Source organism: Manis javanica, chromosome 6, assembly GCF_040802235.1.
Source record: "Manis javanica isolate MJ-LG chromosome 6, MJ_LKY, whole genome shotgun sequence".
Taxonomy (NCBI): domain Eukaryota; kingdom Metazoa; phylum Chordata; class Mammalia; order Pholidota; family Manidae; genus Manis; species Manis javanica.
Window position 1 is genome coordinate 21,067,025 of NC_133161.1, and position 19,613 is coordinate 21,086,637.

The 19,613-nt window shown below is 50.6% G+C and overlaps 1 protein-coding gene and 1 long non-coding RNA gene across 2 annotated transcripts in view; one reads left to right on the forward strand and one right to left on the reverse strand.

The window, feature by feature from the left end:
- The window catches only part of COPG2 (COPI coat complex subunit gamma 2), a 125,006-nt gene that overhangs the window by 96,453 nt on the left and 8,940 nt on the right, over positions 1 to 19,613 (forward strand). The window lies entirely within an intron of this gene.
- On the reverse strand, positions 2,284 to 19,521 carry LOC140849859 (uncharacterized). Its single transcript, XR_012132134.1, has 2 exons — positions 10,316 to 19,521; positions 2,284 to 4,193 (listed from the first exon to the last, which is right to left on the reverse strand). It is a non-coding gene; the product is annotated as an uncharacterized lncRNA (long non-coding RNA).

Sequence of the window (19,613 nt, forward strand, 5' to 3'; positions counted from 1 at the left end):
TGTGATACCCCATGGTTTTGAGAGTCCCCTCTCCTCCCCTACTTCCCTGCATGGATTTCCTGCCTCGTGCTAGACCTCCACCTTTCCAACCTCCTGGAGTGGCACAGCACAGATTCACAGATCTTCCAAAATGTCACCTCTGCCTTGGTTCCCACTCCCTCCCCCACCAATTCTAAGCATATTTGCGACTCACAAAGGCCCATCCACATGAGTCCATTATGAAGTCCCTGAGGATAACGTGGCCTTGTTTCTGTGCAGAGTCTTGTCCTAAGTGTGTGTCGCTGCCGTGTTTCCTGTTAACCCTCAGCCAACATGGCCCTCTTCCTGCTTTGGCTGAGGTCTCCAGGCCTTCAAACAGAGGCTCGGTGTCTCGGCCCTGCTCCACTCCTGCTGTCTGGCCCCAGTACTACACAAGCCCCTCCTCTTGCCCCCTGAGATCTGCTGATGGCCCCAGCTTAGGAGCTCTCCAGGCCGACTTACCCATTTTCACCCATATCAAGTGCCATTGATAGACCCTGAGTCCTTCCTACTTTCCTGAGGTTCTCTCACCTCCTTTGTCCCTTTCTTTTCCCATCAGCTCCCCTGACCCAAGTGGCATCCTAAGGAACACCTTCTAATGACGGCCCGAGACTCCACTCTGTTACTATCTATGCCGAGCATGTATCAATCCTTGCTTGCCCCGCTCTCTGCCTCTTTCTCACGGTTGGAGACACACTCTGCATCATACTCAATATCCTGTCCTACTTCCCTACCACCTGCCAGCCATACAAAGGATTCACTGGTGTTTTCTTTGATATCTGCTCCTTTGACCTGCCTCCTGCTCCCATTGCCTGCTTTTTTTGACCCAACACGCTGTACTGTATCCATCTGCTATCCGAATTAAATGTTTTGCAGTCAGCTTTTTCAGAGTTGCCATTTTGGAGTCAGTGGTTCCTTAACAGGGCTTCTCTTTGACCTTGCATCGCCTCACCATGTCTTTCACTCACTTGGCCATATTCAGCGTTTCCACTGGGCCACTTCGTCCACCCCTCTTCCTACTCTGGTGTTCGCCCCCCTCTCCTGAGTTCTCCCTGGCCCTGCACTGTGCTCGTTCTAAAACACAGGCCTCCTCACACCCATCATGAGCGACTGAGGGCCAAGTTCCTAGATTCTCCACGTCCACTTCCTCCTTCGAGCTCTTTGCCATGCCTCTCTTGGCCCTGAGAGAGGCCCAACCCCCTCCGGCCCTAGCTGTGAGGTGCCATCGCCTGCCCTTCCTCACTCTTCTTGCCCCTGGACCACGTCCCTTCTGCCATACTCTCCTGCCTCTTCCAGACTGCTCACCTGTTCCTTCCTCCCAGGCCCACCTTCTCTCCACACACAGAGCAAAGGAACTGTCCTGAGCCGTGGGACATTCTCCCAGCATCGCCTGTGAATCCCCTGGCTGGATTCAGTGGTCTCTGCTGTGTGCTCCCTTCCTGATGCCCCCACTCTGCTCAGCCCAGTTCAGTCACCTCTACTTCACACATACTGTACTGAATCCACACCCCCCACCCACCAACCCACGCTCACCTCCCTGTGCACCCAGGCTGTGCTTTCCCCCTGCCCAGCCTGCCTCCCACCAAACATCCTGCCCGTGACCCCTCCCGTTCCCATCCAGACCCCTTTCGGGGTACACTCTCCTGACATGGTCTCAGGGAGCCTCTTCCTCTGAGTCTGCCCTATTCCTTTCACCACAGCGCCTCTGCGTGCTGCCCTCTGTGCTGCCCCCATGCCCACCAGCCCCTTGCCCGACAGCACCACGCTAGTCCCCACCCGCACAGAGCCCTGGGTACCCCATCCACGCCTCCTCCTCGCCTCCTCCTTCCTTCCCAGCTGGCTTCTCTCTCCAGATGCTCTCCTTCACGTGTCTCCCATCCCGTCGGCCCCTTCCTCTGTGAGGACATCCGTCCAGTGCCCTCTGCTCACATCTGCACAAACCCACCTCCTTCAGTCACCACCCCCATCTCTCAGCCTTACTCCTCAAGCTTCCTCTGCCCCGGGGCCACCATGCTGGCGCTGCCCTCCCTACACCTGATGTGAATCCCCCTGCCTCTGTCACCCCAGCTGCCCTGTGGGCCAGATCCATGTGCTCGCTGTCTGCCTGGTCCTGGGTCCTTCTCCCCCACGTCTGACAGTCCTGACTCTGATGCCTCCACCTACCCCGACTCAGCTGCCCAGCTCTCCTCTCTGCCCCATCCACCCGGTGATTCTCACCCGAGGATGCATGACCCCCGAGGCAGCCTACACCTCATCTTTCAGGCATGTTTTTGTGTTTGCTTTTTGTGGATTTTTTGTTTTGTTTTGTTTTGTTTTTGCTGTGAGCAGGGCACTGCTCCCCCTCAGATGGTCTGATAGGCCTGCCTTGGGGTCCATGCCCGCAGCCCACCCTGGGGTGGAAACCAGTCCCCACCCCCGGGAAGAATCACTGTGTGGAAGCCAGCCTGCCTCCCTGGGCTGCACCCTCCCTGCGTGCCTCTAGGCTCCAGCTGCTGCCACTGACCCTTCATCCCCCAGTTCCCAGCACTAACCCTACTCTCTCACTGCCCGGCCCTCTCCTCTTGGAACCCCCACATACCCTTCCTTCTGTACTTCTGTGCACCGCCATGCCCACACCCAGTCTTAATTACAGCACTCTTCTTTCCACACCACGCCCTCCGCACAGGCCTTCTCCCCCAACCCCTGAGGACTCTCAGGTAGTTTGAAACTCCCTCTGTCAGGCTGGTCTTTCTTGGCACTCACTCTTGTCCCTTTCCCTGCAACCCCCTCCTTATTTCAAGATGGATACAGGGTTCCATCTCCTGCAGAGCATTGCCCCCATGGTCCTAATGTGCCCTGTTACCTGCTAACCAGACCTTCGCACCTCTCCTCAGCTCCTCTTTGTCTTCTCATATGAATTCAGTGGTCCTTACCAACTCTTCTCAACTACAGTGATCACCCCCAACACCAGACAGATAATCATTCCAGAAGCTCTGTTATCAATGGTTTTCTCAGTGCCTGAAGCTTGGCTCATACCAGCTCCAAACCCATGCCCACTGTCCAACCCCGCCCTCCTGTCCAGCACACTGAAACCTGACCCACACCCCAGCCTGAACTCTGTCCCCACTCTCCACCCTGTCCCTGCCAGATCCATACTGAAAAGCCTGGCTGAAAAGTTCTACCTTGCCAGGACAGAAGCAAAACCCCTAGTGTCTACTACTTCCTCACACCTCTGCTTACTTGTCTGGCCCCAAAAGCTCTGAATTTCCTTCAAGTTTGAGATTGGCCCCTGAGATCAGTCAGGTTGCCTTGTTCACCATGTTGGTGTCCAAGCTGTCTCCTTTCCACTGCACTCACTCACCATCCTCCCTGGGTGGGCACCTCCCTTCATCATGACTGACTCTTGGAGGCAACCTTCCAATCAAGCTGCATCAAGCCAGCATTTTCATATTCTTGTCTGTGACCTTTTCTTTCCTGACCATTTCTTCCCCTTCCCGCCTTGGCCAAGGGAAAGCACCATGCTTCTTCTCCAGGGCCCGCACATCTCCAAGCTTCCCAGGGCCCTCACTGCACTGCATTAGGGTGTGCTCCTCCTTCCTGGGACCTGCTCTCCTGCTCACACCTTTCCATCCCCTTGCCATGCCACATTCTCTCCTGACCATCTGCTGTCACTCATGTGGTCCTCACACCAGCTCCGGTCACTGCCTTCCCTTGAGGCTGTGTTTGCAGAGCCTTGCCTTGTCTCACCACCTTCCTCTTCTCCCTTCCCTTTGTGTCAAGCCCTTGGCCATAGGACTTCACAGCCAGTCCTGTCACTTCCTTCTCTTCTTGCTTCCCTGGCACCCCTGCTCCCAACTGTCCTCCATCAGGCCCTGCCCATCACCTGGTCTCCCACTCCTCGCTAAAACGTCCAGATCTCCCTGCGTCCTCTTTATTCCATGGCTGTGTTCCCCCTTACACAACCCCTGCTCAGGATTTAAGGTCCACTTTTGCTTTCCATCCCATTCTTCTTGCCTCCTCTGTCGTGAAACAGATCAAGCATCTTGTTCAAGCCCATGCTTGCTACCCATTTCTGTGACCCACCGTCACCCATATTATCTTCTCAGACTAGACCTATGACACCCCACTGCTTGAAGATCTTCCTTCCTTACTTCTCTCTGCAGAATCTCTCCATGTATGTTAAATATCCACTCTTTCTAAAATAGAAGAAACACAGATTCAGTGATCATTGTGAATTCTCCCCTTTACCTTGGTTCCCACTCACTCCTTGATCATTTCTAATAATTACCTGCTCCTCACTAACTGCACTCCGTCAACATAAGTCCATCCTGAAGTCCCTGAAGTTACCTGTCAGTGGTTCTATGCAGGGTCACCTTAATGTGCAGTGCTGCCCCATTCCCCTGGTTCACCTTGTCGTCCTTGTCGTTGCATCCCCTTCCCCACCTGCTCCTGATCGTCCAGGTCTTCAAACCCCTGGGCTGTGGTGCCCTGGTTCTGCTCTGTTCAGCTCCTGCCATCAGGGCTCTGTCACGTGCCACTCCTCTTGCCCTGTGAGATCTGCTCACGTCCCCAGATTCAGAGCTCTTCAGGCCACCTTCCCCTTTCCCAAGTTACCCCCTTTACCAATCCTGAGACCCTCACAAGTTTGAGGTTCTCTCCCTTCTTCCATGCCCCCTGCCCCTTCCTCTTCCCTGCTACTCCCCTGACCCAACTTGTTCTTGAGGTTCACCTTCTCAAGACTTCTCTCTGCCTTTCCATGCAGGGCATGAAATGAACCTTGTTCAGTCCATCCTTGGCCTCATCTCCTGCTCCTGTCTTTGAGAGAACCTCCACTTCAGCTTCACCTCCCTATCATACTGCCGCTGCCACCTGCCACCCTGGGGAATGGATTCAGTCGTCTTTTCCTTAAAACCTGCTGCCTTTCAATCTGCCCTTTGTTTGCCCCACAACCAGCTTATTCAACCCCAACATGCTACACTGAATCCATCTGCTGTACCAATTCTCTCCTAAGCACACTCCCTTTTCAGGTGCACCATTTGGAGAAGGTCCTTGCTTCTCTGACATTCATGTCTCACCGTGCCCTGTACTGACACAGTTGTCTTCAACATTTGCAAGTGGCCACTACCTCTGTCCTCCTCCTCTGGTCTCCTCCCACTCCTCGCATTTTACTTGCTGGCCTTACGTGCGCTATGCCTTCACCTACATGGGTTCCCACACCCTTGGTCCACTCGAGGGCAGAGTTCCTACATTCTCTATAACCACTCCCTCCTTTGGCTTCTTTACCATCCACTCTTTGCACAGTGAATTCCCACATCCTCTCAGCTGGCCTCTTATGGCCTACTGCAAGGCACCTGCCCTTGCTCACTCTTCTTGCCAATTGGACCACCTCCCTTCTGCCAGTCTCCTGCCTCATAGAGACTGCTTACCTAACCTCAACCTCCTGGCTTTAGATTGACAGTCTCCCCTGCTTACCTTCTCTCCTGCATACACAGCAAAGGAACGGTCCTACCTGAACCGTGCAACATTCCCTCAGCTACCACCTGTGACTCGTCTGGCTGGATTCAGTAGTCTTCCCTTCTGTGTGCTCCCTTCTTGACCCCCCACCCTCTGCTGAACCCAGTTCATTGTCGTTATCTCTGACATGCTGTACTGAATCCACCCCCTCCACCCACCGACCCATGCTCACCTACCTCTGCACCCAAGCAATTCTCTCTCTGTGGATCCCCACAAACATCTCTGTAAGCTTTCAGGTTTCCATCCAAACCCCTTTTTTGCACATATGCCTGACACAGTCTCGGAAAGCCTCTTCCTCTGACCCCTTACCCCTTTCACCACAGCATTTCCGCTTTGTATCCTCCTTCCAGCCGGGTGCCTGCCATCCCCACACACTTGACCACCACCATGTGCAGTTTTGACCTGCATACTGCTGTCCGCCTCTTCTCTCCTTCTCCACCCAACTTAACAACCACCTCCCCCAGATGCTCTGTGTCGTCTCCTGTCCCATCCACCTTTTCCTTCTACATGGACATCCCATCTGGTGCTCTCTGTCCACATCAAACAAACCATCTTCCTTTCGGTCAACCACCCCCATCTCTCAGCCTTACTCCTCAAGCTTCCTCTTTCTCGGGGCCACCACGCTGGTGCTGCCCTCCCTACACCCGAAGTGAACCCCCCTACCCCTGCCACCCCAGCTGCTCTGTGGGCTACATCCACGTGCTCGCTGTCTGCCTGGTCCTGGGTCCTTCTCCCCCACGTCTGCCAGTTCTGACTGATGCCTCCACCTACCCCGACTCAGCTGCCCAGCTCTCCTCTCTGCCCCGTCCACCCAGTGATTCTCACCCAAGGATGCATGACCCCTGAGGCAGCCTACACCTCATCTTGCAGACATATTTTTGTGTTTGCTTTTTGTGGACTTTTTTTGTTTTTATTTTTGCTGTGAGTAGGGTACTTGCTCCCCCTCAGATGGTCTGATAGGCCTACCTTGGGGTTCCATGCCTGCAGCCCGCCCTCCAGTGGAACCACCCCCCACCCCCAGGAAGAATCACTGTGTGGAAGCCAGCCTGCCTCCCTGGGCTGCACCCTCCTGTACACCTCTAGGCTCCAGCTGTTGCCACTGACCCTCCACCCCCCGGTTCCCAGCACTGCCCCCACTCTCTCACTGGCCCAACCCTCTCCTCTTGGAACCACCATATTTCCTTCCCTATTTACTCTTTGACAGCTGACATGTTCCAAGTCTCTCTCTTCATTACAGCATTGTTCTTTTCATACCTCTGACCCCCAACTCTGTTCTTGCCCCCACCATTTGTGGCTGTCACACATTGTGACAGTATCTTTGGTGGAAAACTGGTCCTTCTCAACGATTGCTATTGACCCTTTCCCTATATTACCCTCCTCATTTCAGGCCTGTGACCCTGTCCCCCTGTAGAGCCTTGCCCCAGTGGTCCGTACAGCTCTGTGTGTGTTCCACTAAGCAGACTTTTCCCTTCTGCCTCTCCTGCAGCTACTCTTTCTCCTCGCTGGGTACATTCACTACTCTTCCCTGCTCTCTCTTCAACCTGCTGTCATTACCCCAACTTTGGATGTGACATCTGTCCACAAGCACAGTTAAAGATGGTTTTCTTGATGCCTAGAACACGGCTCATGCCCCCCCCCGCCCCCTCCCCCACACCCACTGATCCCAACCCTGCCCCCCCAACCAACCCCATCAAACCCCTCCCCAAGTCCCACCCCCCACCCTCCATTCCCATCCCCACCCATCCCCCACCCCCCACCCATCCCATCTCCCACCCCATCCCCACCGGATCCGTAGTAAAGAGCCTGGCCAAAATGTTCTCCCTTTGCCACAACATTCAAGGTTGTAGGAGTAGCCACTGAACACCACCTACAGTGATGTGCCATTCTGCCTTCTCCGTGAGGTTGCTTAGGTTAGCTGGCCCTGGTACACTGAACTTCGTTCTGCTTGGCACCTCTGAGATCTGCCGGGATACCTGCTGCCTCCCTTTTCTTGCTCACCCTGTGGGCATCCAGCCTTCCCCCTCCCCCATCCCATCCCAGCCTCCCTCAGTGGCTCCCTGGATCTCCCTTCACCTGGTCTGTCTCTGGGAGGTGGCCCCCCTGTCTGGCTTCATCAAGTTCCCATTTTAACATTTCTTCCCATGACCTTTCCTGATGCAACCCATTTCCTCTTTTCTTTCCTTGGCCTGGAGAAGGTGCTCTGCCTCTTCTCTAGGGCCCATGATTCTCAAAGCTCCATAATGCAAATCACTGAGTTGCATTGGGTCATCCCTTTACTTCGTGAGACCTGCTCTCCCACCTCACACTCTTGCCATCTCCTCGCCATGCCATGTTCTTTCTGGAACCATGTGCTATCACTTGTGTGGTCTTTACACTGACTCCAGCCACTCCTTCCCTTCAGGCTCTTTCCATAGCCTCGCCCTGTCTCACCTGCCTTCCTCTTCTCTCTTCCCTTTCAACCAATTCTTGCCCGTAGGACTTTACAACCACTCCTGCCACTTCTTCCTTTCCATGCTCTGCTGCTTCCATTCCTTCTCCACTGGGCTCCAAGATGCAACCCCACCCATTGCCCCTGCACTTCATCTCCCCACTGAGACCATCAGGATCTTTCCTTTGCCCTCTTTCTCTCAGCCATGTTCCCCTCACAACCCCAACAGACAGATTTCAACACCCTCCTCATGCTCTCCATCCCATGATGCCTTGTCTTCTCAGTTACCCATCAGCTCATGCCTCATGATCAAGAGCCCCTCAGTCCCCAGTCTCAGCTGTCCCACCTTTTGCCCTCTCTTCATGCCCCCTGTTGCCCACATTATCTCCTAAGACTAGACCTATGCATCCCACAGGTTTTGAATGTCCCCCTTACCACCCAGCTTCCCTGTGTAGAGAGTCCTGCCGCGTATTAGACCTCTATCCTTTATAGACCTCGGGAATAGCACAGAATGGATTCAGTTGAAAAACGTCACTTCCTTTCTCAGCTCATCATAGGCTTTTTTTCTCACTCTTGTCAAGACATCCCATGGTTGATCTCCAACATCACAGCCTACTTTTCCTACCATCCGCCTGTCTCTGAAATGGATTCAGTAGTCTTTTCCCCCACATCTGTTTCCCACTTCTTATTCCCTCTGTTGCCATCCTCTTCTTCCCAGGGTGTTGTACTGAATTCATATGCTGTCTGAATTCACCCTGAAACCCCCTGCCCCTTCAGGTCAGCTACTATGGAGAAGGCTGTTGCTCCTCTGGGATTCTGTGTCACCGCTCATCACCTCATCGTGCCCTGCCCTGACAGAGCTGTCCAGTGGCTCTACGGACAACATCATTTACCACCTCAAACTCATCTCTCGCTTTCCTTGCTGACCATACCAACACTAGGACCCTCTGCATGGGCTTCATCATACCCTTCTCCCACTTTGACAAGCAAAAACCTTGGGTTCTCCATGTCCACTCCCTCCTCTGGGCTCTTTGGCACCCCTCTTGCTGCAGCGTGTCCCCTGATCCTCTCCACAGCACACTCCGGCCCTAGCTGTGAGGTGCCATCGCCTGCCCTTCCTCACTCTTCTTGCCCCTGGACCACGTCCCCTCTGCCATACTCTCCTGCCTCTTCCAGACTGCTCACCTGCTCCTTCCTCCCAGGCCCACCTTCTCTCCACACACAGAGCAAAGGAACTGTCCTGAGCCGTGGGACATTCTCCCAGAATCGCCTGTGAATCGCATGGCTGGATTCAGTGGTCTCTGCTGTGTGCTCCCTTCCTGATGCCCCCACTCTGCTCAGCCCAGTTCAGTCACCTCTACTTCACACATACTGTACTGAATCCACACCCCCCACCCACCAACCCACGCTCACCTCCCTGTGCACCCAGGCTGTGCTTTCCCCCTGCCCAGCCTGCCTCCCACCAAACATCCTGCCCGTGACCCCTCCCGTTCCCATCCAGCCCCCTTTCGGGGTACACTCTTCTGACATGGTCTCAGGGAGCCTCTTCCTCTGAGTCCACCCTATTCCTTTCACCACAGCGCCTCTGCATGCTGCCCTCCGTGCTGCCTCCGTGCCCACCAGCCCCTTGCCCGACAGCACCACGCTAGTCCCCACCCGCACAGAGCCCTGGGTACCCCATCCATGCCTCCTCCTCGCCTCCTCCTTCCTTCCCAGCTGGCTTCTCTCTCCAGATGCTCTCCTTCACGTGTCTCCCATCCCGTCGGCCCCTTCCTCTGTGAGGACATCTGTCCAGTGCCCTCTGCTCACATCTGCACAAACCCACCTCCTTCAGTCACCACCCCCATCTCTCGGCCTTACTCCTCAAGCTTCCTCTGCCCCGGGGCCACCACGCTGGCACTGCCCTCCCTACCCGCAATGTGAACCCCCCTGCCCCCATCACCCCAACTGCCCTGTGGGCCAGATCCACATGCTCGCTATCTGCCTGGTCCTGGGTCCTTCTCCCCAACGTCTGACAGTCCTGACTCTGATGCCTCCACCTACCCCGACTCGGCTGCCCAGCTCTCCTCTCTGCCCCATCCACCCGGTGATTCTCACCCGAGGATGCATGACCCCCAAGGCAGCCTACACCTCATCTTTCAGGCATGTTTTTGTGTTTGCTTTTTGTGGGTTTTTGTTTTGTTTGGTTTTGCTGTGAGCAGGGCACTGCTCCCCCTCAGATGGTCTGATAGGCCTGCCTTGGGATCCATGCCTGCAGCCCACCCTCGGGTGGAAACCACTCCCCACCCCTGGGAAGAATCACTATGTGGAAGCCAGCCTGCTTCCCTGGGCTGCACCCTCCCTGCGCGCCTCTAGGCTCCAGCTGCTGCCACTGACCCTTCATCCACCAGTTCCCAGCACTGCCCCACTCTCTCACTGGCCCAGTACTATCTTCTTGGAACCACCGTATTTCCTTCCATATTTATTCTTTTGACACCTGAGGTGCCACAAACTGTTGTCTGCACTATAGCATTATTCACTGCACACCCCACCCTCACACCCCTCCTGCCCCCCAACCCTTTATGACTCTAAGGCATTGTGACCATACCTTTGGTCCAAATATGGTCTTTCTCAGTTCTTGCCATGGTCTCTTTCCCTACATTTCCTTCTCAATTCAGATCCATGAATCTATTCTCCTACAGAGCCTGCCCCTGTGGTCCTCACGTCCTTCTGTGTTACCTGCAAACCTTTCCATTCCACCTTTCCTGCAGTTACTCTCTTTATCCTTTCTGGGTGCATTCACTGCTTTTTCCCATTCTCTCCTCAACCTGTTGTCATTACCTCCACACTGTACTTGTAATCAGTCCACAAGTTCAGTCACAGAAGATGGTTTTCTCAATGCTTTGAGTCTGGCTCATGCATCCCCCACCTTAGCCCATCCCATCCCCGTGCCCATCAGTCCTGGCCTGCCCCCCCATCTAACCCTGGCAAAGCTGACCTGAATCCCATTCCTCATCCCATCTCCACCTCCTACCTGATACCCGCCGGATCCGTGGTAAACAGCCTGGCCCCAGAGTTCTATCCTTGCCACAACATTTAAGGCCCTGGGAGCAGCCACTGCTAGCCACCCCTTTACCACTCCTTCTTCCCACTCCCTCTGAACTTCCTTCAGTTTGGCAGCTCTGAGATCTGCCAGGATGCTTACTCAGGCACTCTCCTCTTCTCCGCACTCACTCCGTAGATGTCTAGCCTGTCTCCCTTCTACCTTGCTCCATCTTCCATCCCTCCCTGGTGCCTCCCTTCACCTGGTCTGTCTCTGGGAGGTGACCCTCCTGTCTGGCTTCATTAAGGCCCCATTTTGACATTCCTCGGCATGACCTATCCTGATGCAACCCACTTCCCCACTACCCAGGGAAAGTGGTTTGCGTCTTCTCTAAGGCCCACGAATCTCAAAGCTCCTTAACACTTGTCGGTGAGTTGCATTTAGTCATCCCTCCTCCAGAAGGGTGTGCTCCCTCCTGTGTGCTCCTTCACTGTCACAGGACCTGAGCCTCCTCCACACCACATTATCTCCAAAGCCGTCTGCTGCCTCTTGTCAGGTCCTTCCATTTGGTCCAGCCCCAGTCCTCCCTTCAGGCTTCCTTTTCCACAGCCTTGCCCTGTCTTATCTTACTTCCTTTTCCCTCTTCCCTTTTAATCAAGCCCTTACCCACAGGACTTTGCAGACAGTCCTGTCACTTCTTCCTCTTTGCCTTTCCTTTTCTGCTGCTTCCATTTCTCCTCCATCAGGCTCCGGGATGCACTCCGGATCCCCCTTTGCCCTCTTCTCTCCTGATACCCGTGTGCAGATTTTAGGACTCTCCTCAATGTCCTCCCATCTGCCTTGTTCCCCCCATTTACTGGATCAAGCCTCCCTCCCAAACCTCCACTCTTAGGCCCTTGCTCGCTCCCTCTGTGCCCTCTGTTCACATATCTTCTCAAATTAGACCTATGACACCCCACTGGTTTTCAAGGTTTCCCCACCTCCTACCCAACTTCTCTGTGCAAGGTCTGTCTACCACCTGCTAGACTTCCATCCTTTACACCTCCCAGAATAGCAGAAACACAGATTCAGTGATCATTGCAAATTGTCCTCTCAGCCTTGCTCTGCACCCATTCCCCCAACATTTCTAAGCATATTGGCTACCCACTAACTGGATTCCATCCACATGAATCCATCCTGAAGCTCCTGAGGTCACCTGCAACTGGTTCTGTGCAGGCTCATCTTAATGTGCAATGCTGCCCCATTTCCCCTTGCTTCAGTCATTGCATCCTCTTCCCCACTTGCTCCTGAGGACCCAGGTCTTTTTCAAACACCTGGGCTATTAGCTGTACTCCTACCATCTCGTCTCAGTATCACACGTTTCTCCTTAAATCTGCCAATGGCCCCTCACTGGGAGCTTTTCAGGCCTCTTCCTCTTTTTACCAGTGTCCCCTCACAGACCTTGAACCCTTCCCACCTTCATGAAATTCTCTTTTCTTCTCTGCTGCCTATCCATTTCTCTTCCCTTCTGCACTATGACCAACCCCCTAACCAGATGTCTGTTGTAAGGAGTCAGTGCTCTTTTCTTTGACAACTGCTCCCTTCTTGATCAGCCTTCTTGCTCCCCAGGTTGCCAGCTTTTTGTCCCCAACATGCTGTACTGAATCCATCTGCTATCTGAAATCACCCCTAAGCTCTGTAGTACATTTTCAGGTACATCATTTGGGAGAGGGCCTGCCTAGTCTGAGTGTCTCCTGACCTTTCATATTCTCACCATGCCCTGCACCAATAGGGCTGACTCCGTCACATTCACCAGACCACTACCTCTGTACCTCATCCTCCCACCTCCCGTTTCCCCTGACATCCTCGCTTGCCCTACAAGCACGGTGCTCTCCCTCCTGCATGGGCCTCCTCACACCCTTCTCCCACTAGGGGGCACATTTCCTGGGTTCTCCATGTCCACTCCCTCCTTCTGGCTTCTTGCCACCCATCTTCATGCCGCGTGTCCCCTGATCCTCTCCACAGGCCCCTCCGGCCCTAGCTGTGAGGTGCCATCGCCTGCCCTTCCTCACTCTTCTTGCCCCTGGACCACATCCCCTCTGCCATACTCTCCTGCCTCTTCCAGACTGCTCACCTGCTCCTTCCTCCCAGGCCCGGCTTCCCTCCACACACACAGCAAAGGAACTGTCCTGAGCCGTGGGACATTCTCCCAGCATCGCCTGTGAATCCCCTGGCTGGATTCAGTGGTCTCTGCTGTGTGCTCCCTTCCTGATGCCCCCACTCTGCTCAGCCCAGTTCAGTCACCTCTGCTTCACACATACTGTACTGAATCCACACCCCCCACCCACCAACCCACGCTCACCTCCCTGTGCACCCAGGCTGTGCTTTCCCCCTGCCCAGCCTGCCTCCCACCAAACATCCTGCCCGTGACCCCTCCCGTTCCCATCCAGACCCCTTTCGGGGTACACTCTCCTGACATGGTCTCAGGGAGCCTCTTCCTCTGAGTCCACCCTATTCCTTTCACCACAGCGCCTCTGCGTGCTGCCCTCCGTGCTGCCCCCATGCCCACCAGCCCCTTGCCCGACAGTACTACGCTAGTCCCCACCCGCACAGAGCCCTGGGTACCCCATCCACGCCTCCTCCTCGCCTCCTCCTTCCTTCCCAGCTGGCTTCTCTCTCCAGATGCTCTCCTTCACGTGTCTCCCGTCCCGTCGGCCCCTTCCTCTGTGAGGACATCCGTCCAGTGCCCTCTGCTCATATCTGCACAAACCCACCTCCTTCAGTCACCACCCCCATCTCTCAGCCTTACTCCTCAAGCTTCCTCTGCCCCGGGGCCACCATGCTGGCGCTGCCCTCCCTATACCCGATGTGAACTCCCCTGCCCCCGCCACCCCAGCTGCCCTGTGGGCCAGATCCACGTGCTCGCTGTCTGCCTGGTCCTGGGTCCTTCTTCCCCACATCTGACAGTCCTGACTATGATGCGTCCACCTACCCCGACTCAGCTGCCCAGCTCTCCTCTCTGCCCCATCCACCCGGTGATTCTCACCCGAGGATGCATGACCCCCAAGGCAGCCTACACCTCATCTTTCAGGCATGTTTTTGTGTTTGCTTTTCGTGGATTTTTGTTTTGTTTGGTTTTTGCTGTGAGCAGGGCACTGCTCCCCCTCAGATGGTCTGATAGGCCTGCCTTGGGGTCCATGCCCGCAGCCCACCCTCGGGTGGAAACCACTCCCCACCCCTGGGAAGAATCACTGTGTGGAAGCCAGCCTGCCTCCCTGGGCTGCACCCTCCCTGCGCGCCTCTAGGCTCCAGCTGCTGCCACTGACCCTTCATCCCCCAGTTCCCAGCACTGACCCTACTCTCTCACTGTCCCAGAACTGTCTTCTTGGAACCCCCACATACCTTTCCCTAGTCCATGATACCCGGCATGCCCCAAAACCCCAGCCTTCCACACAGTTATACTTTTCATTTCCTTAGGTCCATCCTCCCTCTTTATCAAAAATCATTATTGTTGAGTGTGATGTTTCTTTTTACTAAACTTCGTTTTCTATGCCTCATTCATTTTACTTATTTTCAAAGTACTTAGTGTTTAATTCGTTCAGACAGAAGTTTGGAAATCTACTCACCGGAGCACTCCTCCTCGTCCTCTTCAGTATTCTGCAGTACATGCTCTAACTCTCCTCCTCCGTCCCTTGTTCTTCTATTGTGCTCTCAATGCCAGAGTCTTTTAACTTATTTTTCTTATACATCTTAAAAATCTAAACCTTCCTTGAACTCAGCTATAAAAATGTACACACCACTCTTAACTTCCTCCTTCTTAGTTCTCATTCCCATTCAGGACAGTTTCTTCTTTCATTAATTCTTCGTTTCTTTTAAGTTTACATGCTCTGACAGGCTTGTCAAGATTCTCTGTCCAACTACCATCCTTTCCCTACTTTTTGCTGTTTCCCTATCATGCTTTGCTTTCACACTTCTCTGACGTTTTCAGTGTCTCTGTACAAAGTGTAATCCATACAATTTCCTCTGTTCCTCTTTTACAGCCATTATTATTGAGGATATTTTTGCTCTTGTTTTTTCTCTGTGACTCCTTTTGTCCCATGTATACTTCTAATTTCTCACATCTATTCTGTACCTGTCCACCTGCCGTATTTTAACCCTCTGCCTCATTCCACTCCTGTTCCCTAACTTGTCCCGTGCCATCTTTCTAAGGAAGTTACAAGTCCTATGTAGACATGGGTGTGCACTTTTCAGTTCCACTCCGTGACGCCTTTTCACCCATGTCAACTGAATTCCTCTTTATCCATTTCTTCACTTCTTTTCCCCCTCCTTAGTTTGGAAGTAGATTAAACATACACATCAGTATCTTCCCACCTTGCCTTTTTTTAGTACTTCACTGTAATGCACATGGGTGCCTTCTGAATTGCTTCCATCCTGCCTTCACTTTTTTCAGTGTGTTTGGCTGTCTTTAATCATATAGCCATTTCCTGGATTTATGGACTCCTTCTCCAGCGCTCATGTTTCTGGGTTTCCTTATTGTGAAGCTGTTTTACCCTGTACTTACTCTAGTCACCCATAAATGTTGTTTAATCCATATGGTGCTCTTCTTACTTAGTTCAATCATCTATACTCTTCCTTGTTCCATTAGATACAAGTATGGTGCCAAACCTTGCTTTTCAGTAGGTCATTCCTCACATGACCTTTCCCATCTAAAGGTAAGGTCCACTTACTTTGTATTTTTTTCCTCTGTTGCCTTTTATTAATTGTTCATATCAGGGTTTATTATTTTCATACACTCACTAATACCTTTCTCTTTGCTTCCTCATTTTATTCTACATTCATTGCCCAATCCATTTCCATATTCCTTCTTTCCTGCATATTTTGCTAAATGGTTTTGGTGTTCTGTTTATTCCTTGTCAGGATTCCTGCAACCTGCCTTGTTTTAGGTCCACCTGACTAAACCTTCCTGTAACCTCTCTCTCTACAGACCACACCATTTTATGCAAACATACTTTCCTGGACACTGTCCTCCCAAGTCTCATTTTTAGTTATCACCTTAGCTCCTCCCTCTAGTCCTTTTAGGAACTGCCTCACCACATGCTGCTCTTCCTGACTCAACTGCTTTACAAGTACAAGCACTTTTCATTATCCTTTGTTTAAAATATGCCAAAAAAAATTTTTTTGTTAATAAGCACTCATATTACAATTATCTTAAATTTGCAAAAGTTCTTAACCATCTCCCTTTTAAAAAAACCAACATATTTCTCAACCATTACAAAAATACTATTACAAAAACTTTTAAGCATTTCTTAAAATATAAACCATTTTAAAGAACACCTGCACAATTACTTAACATATAATTCATCCACCAGTGTACACGTTTACACAGAGTACAAAATGATGCCCTGTTACCACATAAGAATGTGACTCCAGTCTCCTTTTACACCACAAGGACTGTTGAAGGGTATTCAAGATAAACAAATGCATATGTGTTTTATAACTGAAATACATAAATAAGAAACATTTTGGAAACATTTACTTACTGACTGGCAAACTGCTTCAGTTGCTGCACACATATTATAGGGAAGATGATAGGAATAATGCACATTTAAAAATCTTGAGCACAGGAAGTCGGGCTATCGGTAGGAGAACTGTGACTGCAACAAGCACACACCATCCCAAACAGGCCTGAGTGCAAGCTAACAGGACTCTTCAGCTACTCTGCAACTTTAACATCGTACTTACAAGGCAGCTCCTGCCTAACTCTTGAATATTTGCCCTGCCCAATATTAAACATCCTACATATCGTTCACCCACTGACTCTATAATATAGCAGTGAAGGTAGGATTATTCTCTTGGGGTTTACATCATCATGACCCCAACCACTCGTTAACCAATAGCATTCCTTTGTTCTGTGGAAAAAATACCCAATCAACACCTTATAAAAGGTCAGTGGTGATGTTTCTAAGGTTTTCACCAATGGATTCTTATCAGGGTTTACCTTATGCCTGAAGTTAGGAGATGGATTAAGTTTCCCACTAAGGCTGCAAAGCCAGCCTACACAACAGGCCCCAGTCCCCTCTTATTCTTCATGCAGCTCTGAAATCTGACAACTCATTTCCTTCATGCACACCTGATCTGTCTTGCTACTATTCCATCTACTCAGAACTGCTAATTCATACAGTGCCTCTTTACATACCTGCCACCCTGTTTTTTTATTCTGTCATGACCTTTGCCTTAGTATGAAGCAGTAGCCATTTCTTCCCTCACTGTGACTATTCAAATGTCTTTCCGTCCACAAGCAACCTGAATACTGCGCTTCTCTTTCTTTTCTCCTTTTTCCCTTTCTCGTTCTGCGGCAAACTCCCTAAATTTCCTCCAGCATTCCTTCTTTCAGCGATATCATTCAGTGCATCTATTCACCTATTCTGGATCTGTACACTTCTGATATTCAGCATTCATGGTACAACCTTCTTGCAGCTTCCCTATTTGCTATACTCTGTACTGAATCTGCTTCTACCCTCCATTTACTCTGGACTTTACCTAGGATTCAGGCTCTGGCCCATTTTAAGTCCCTCACATTTAATCTCTCTAACCTCTCATTCTGTTGACTATACCAATTGCTTCAAATCTTTTTCCAACAAACCTTACTGGGCAGCAACATACCATATTCCAGTTCTTATTTAGCCATAGTCTCACCTCTTTCCTCAGCTGGTTAGTATCTGGCTTACCATACAGCTCTTCCCTGAGCTTCCAATTCTGGAATCTCTTAATGTTCCTCTAACTAACCCTCTTTAATGTCTTCCTTGTTTAACTTTTTGCAAAACTGCATACTCTGCAGTACAGCCTAGACCCTACACTCCCTCTCCTTACTAAGATTTCAGGCTAAATTTCTATCTTTTTCCTTCCCTCTTTTTTTGAGTACACATCTCAGTAGGTTCTCACTTACAGCCAGTTCTAACATAGTACTTTAATTTCTGAGCAAAGTTTAACATCATCTTTCAACAAGTTCTTCCTGATTTCTTTTATTTCCTGTTATGTATATTAACATCTGTAATATTTTCAGCTTCCATCTCTAATCATAGTAAGGTATGCATTGTTTTTTCCTAGAGGTATACACTCGAGATTTATTCCTTTAATGATTGCTACCTACTTCTTACCAAATACAGATCATCCTCTCACAGGATAACCTCCCACCTGCACTCTCTAGTTGGTCAAATCACTGTCTTTCAGGTTGCTATCAGGGGCTTTTCATCAAGATTCATTCCAGTCTTCCCCCTCTAACTTGTTCTGATCAACCAAGCCCTTTAGTAAAATTTTCATACAAATTCATAAACCTGCTACCCCACTTCTTTATCATAACTCTCTGCTGTATTTGAGGTTTTTTTAAGAAATAAAATATTGCACATATAACTGAGACTTCCTCTGTACCACTTCAGAATCATTTACCTCTCTCCAAGAAAAATTCTGTATGATTTCCTACTTATCCTCATACATATTTTTATGATTTTAATATTTTATACCCATAAATAATATGCAATGCTGCCTTTGAGGATTTTAAATACATACAAATCCTTTTTTAAAAAAAGTTTTCCATCAAGAGCTAGTTTAGTTTGACTCCTTTTCATATGCAGGCCTTCACTTTTCTCTCACATGCACCAAGCATTGCAATTTCTAACACCAAGAACTTTAACTAGTTAGACCCCTTCTGAGATCTGATAGTTTCTTCATTCCTGGCCCCTTTACTCCAAATGCTGTGGATCTTATTTACTTTTTTCCCATTCTGACTACTGGGAACTCCACCCTAATTCAGACAATGCTCCCATTACTTAGATTAAAGCCCCTCTTTCCTGTCTTATTCTATTATGCTTTACCATATCTTAACTCTCAATTTCAGCTACTGTCACTGTATTATTGCATTGGATATGTATTGTTATTTTTCTCCTGAGGTTTACTTCCCTCATTATTCCAAACCACTCCTAAAGGAATACAGATAATTTTCTCTGTAGACAAACCACTCACCCATGCTTCCTGATTGTACAATCTTGATGTATATTTTAAGGTTGCTAGCAGTGTCTTTTTATGAGAATTCATCTTTATAAAACTCCCTGAACTTCCCTATTAACCAAATTTTTAATGAAAAATCTTTACCCACAGCACTAAGAGCTAGTCTACTCTCTAATTCCCATTCCTACCCAGGTCCTTAAAACTCTGTTCGGCATGTTACTCATTACCATTGGGCCATTCCCTCCAATTTGACCAATTAGACACATTTTTAAGATCTCCATTCTGAATGTCTGTTATACCTGATCTGCACTGGGGCCACTCCATTACTCTCAACTCTTCTAATTCAGTGTCCTTTACTCAGCTAGCAAACTCTTTCTCCTTACCTGATTGTAACCTTGGGCTAGGTACAGTGCTGTACCCCACCAGTCAGTGTCTGCCATTCTGCAGACCATCCCTTCCCATCTGCAAATCTTCACTTTGCACTCCCCTTCCTTTCCTCCTGGTTCCTTATTCTGACCAAGAGAAACATGCTTCCTTTTCTGTGTTCTTTCAGCTGCCACCCAGGGACATACCATTCTTACCAATTTCAGGTATTGGTATTTTTCTGGACAGATATTCCTCTTTGGTTGGGCACTCACTGCTCAACCCACTGCCACCTCCCCTTATGTC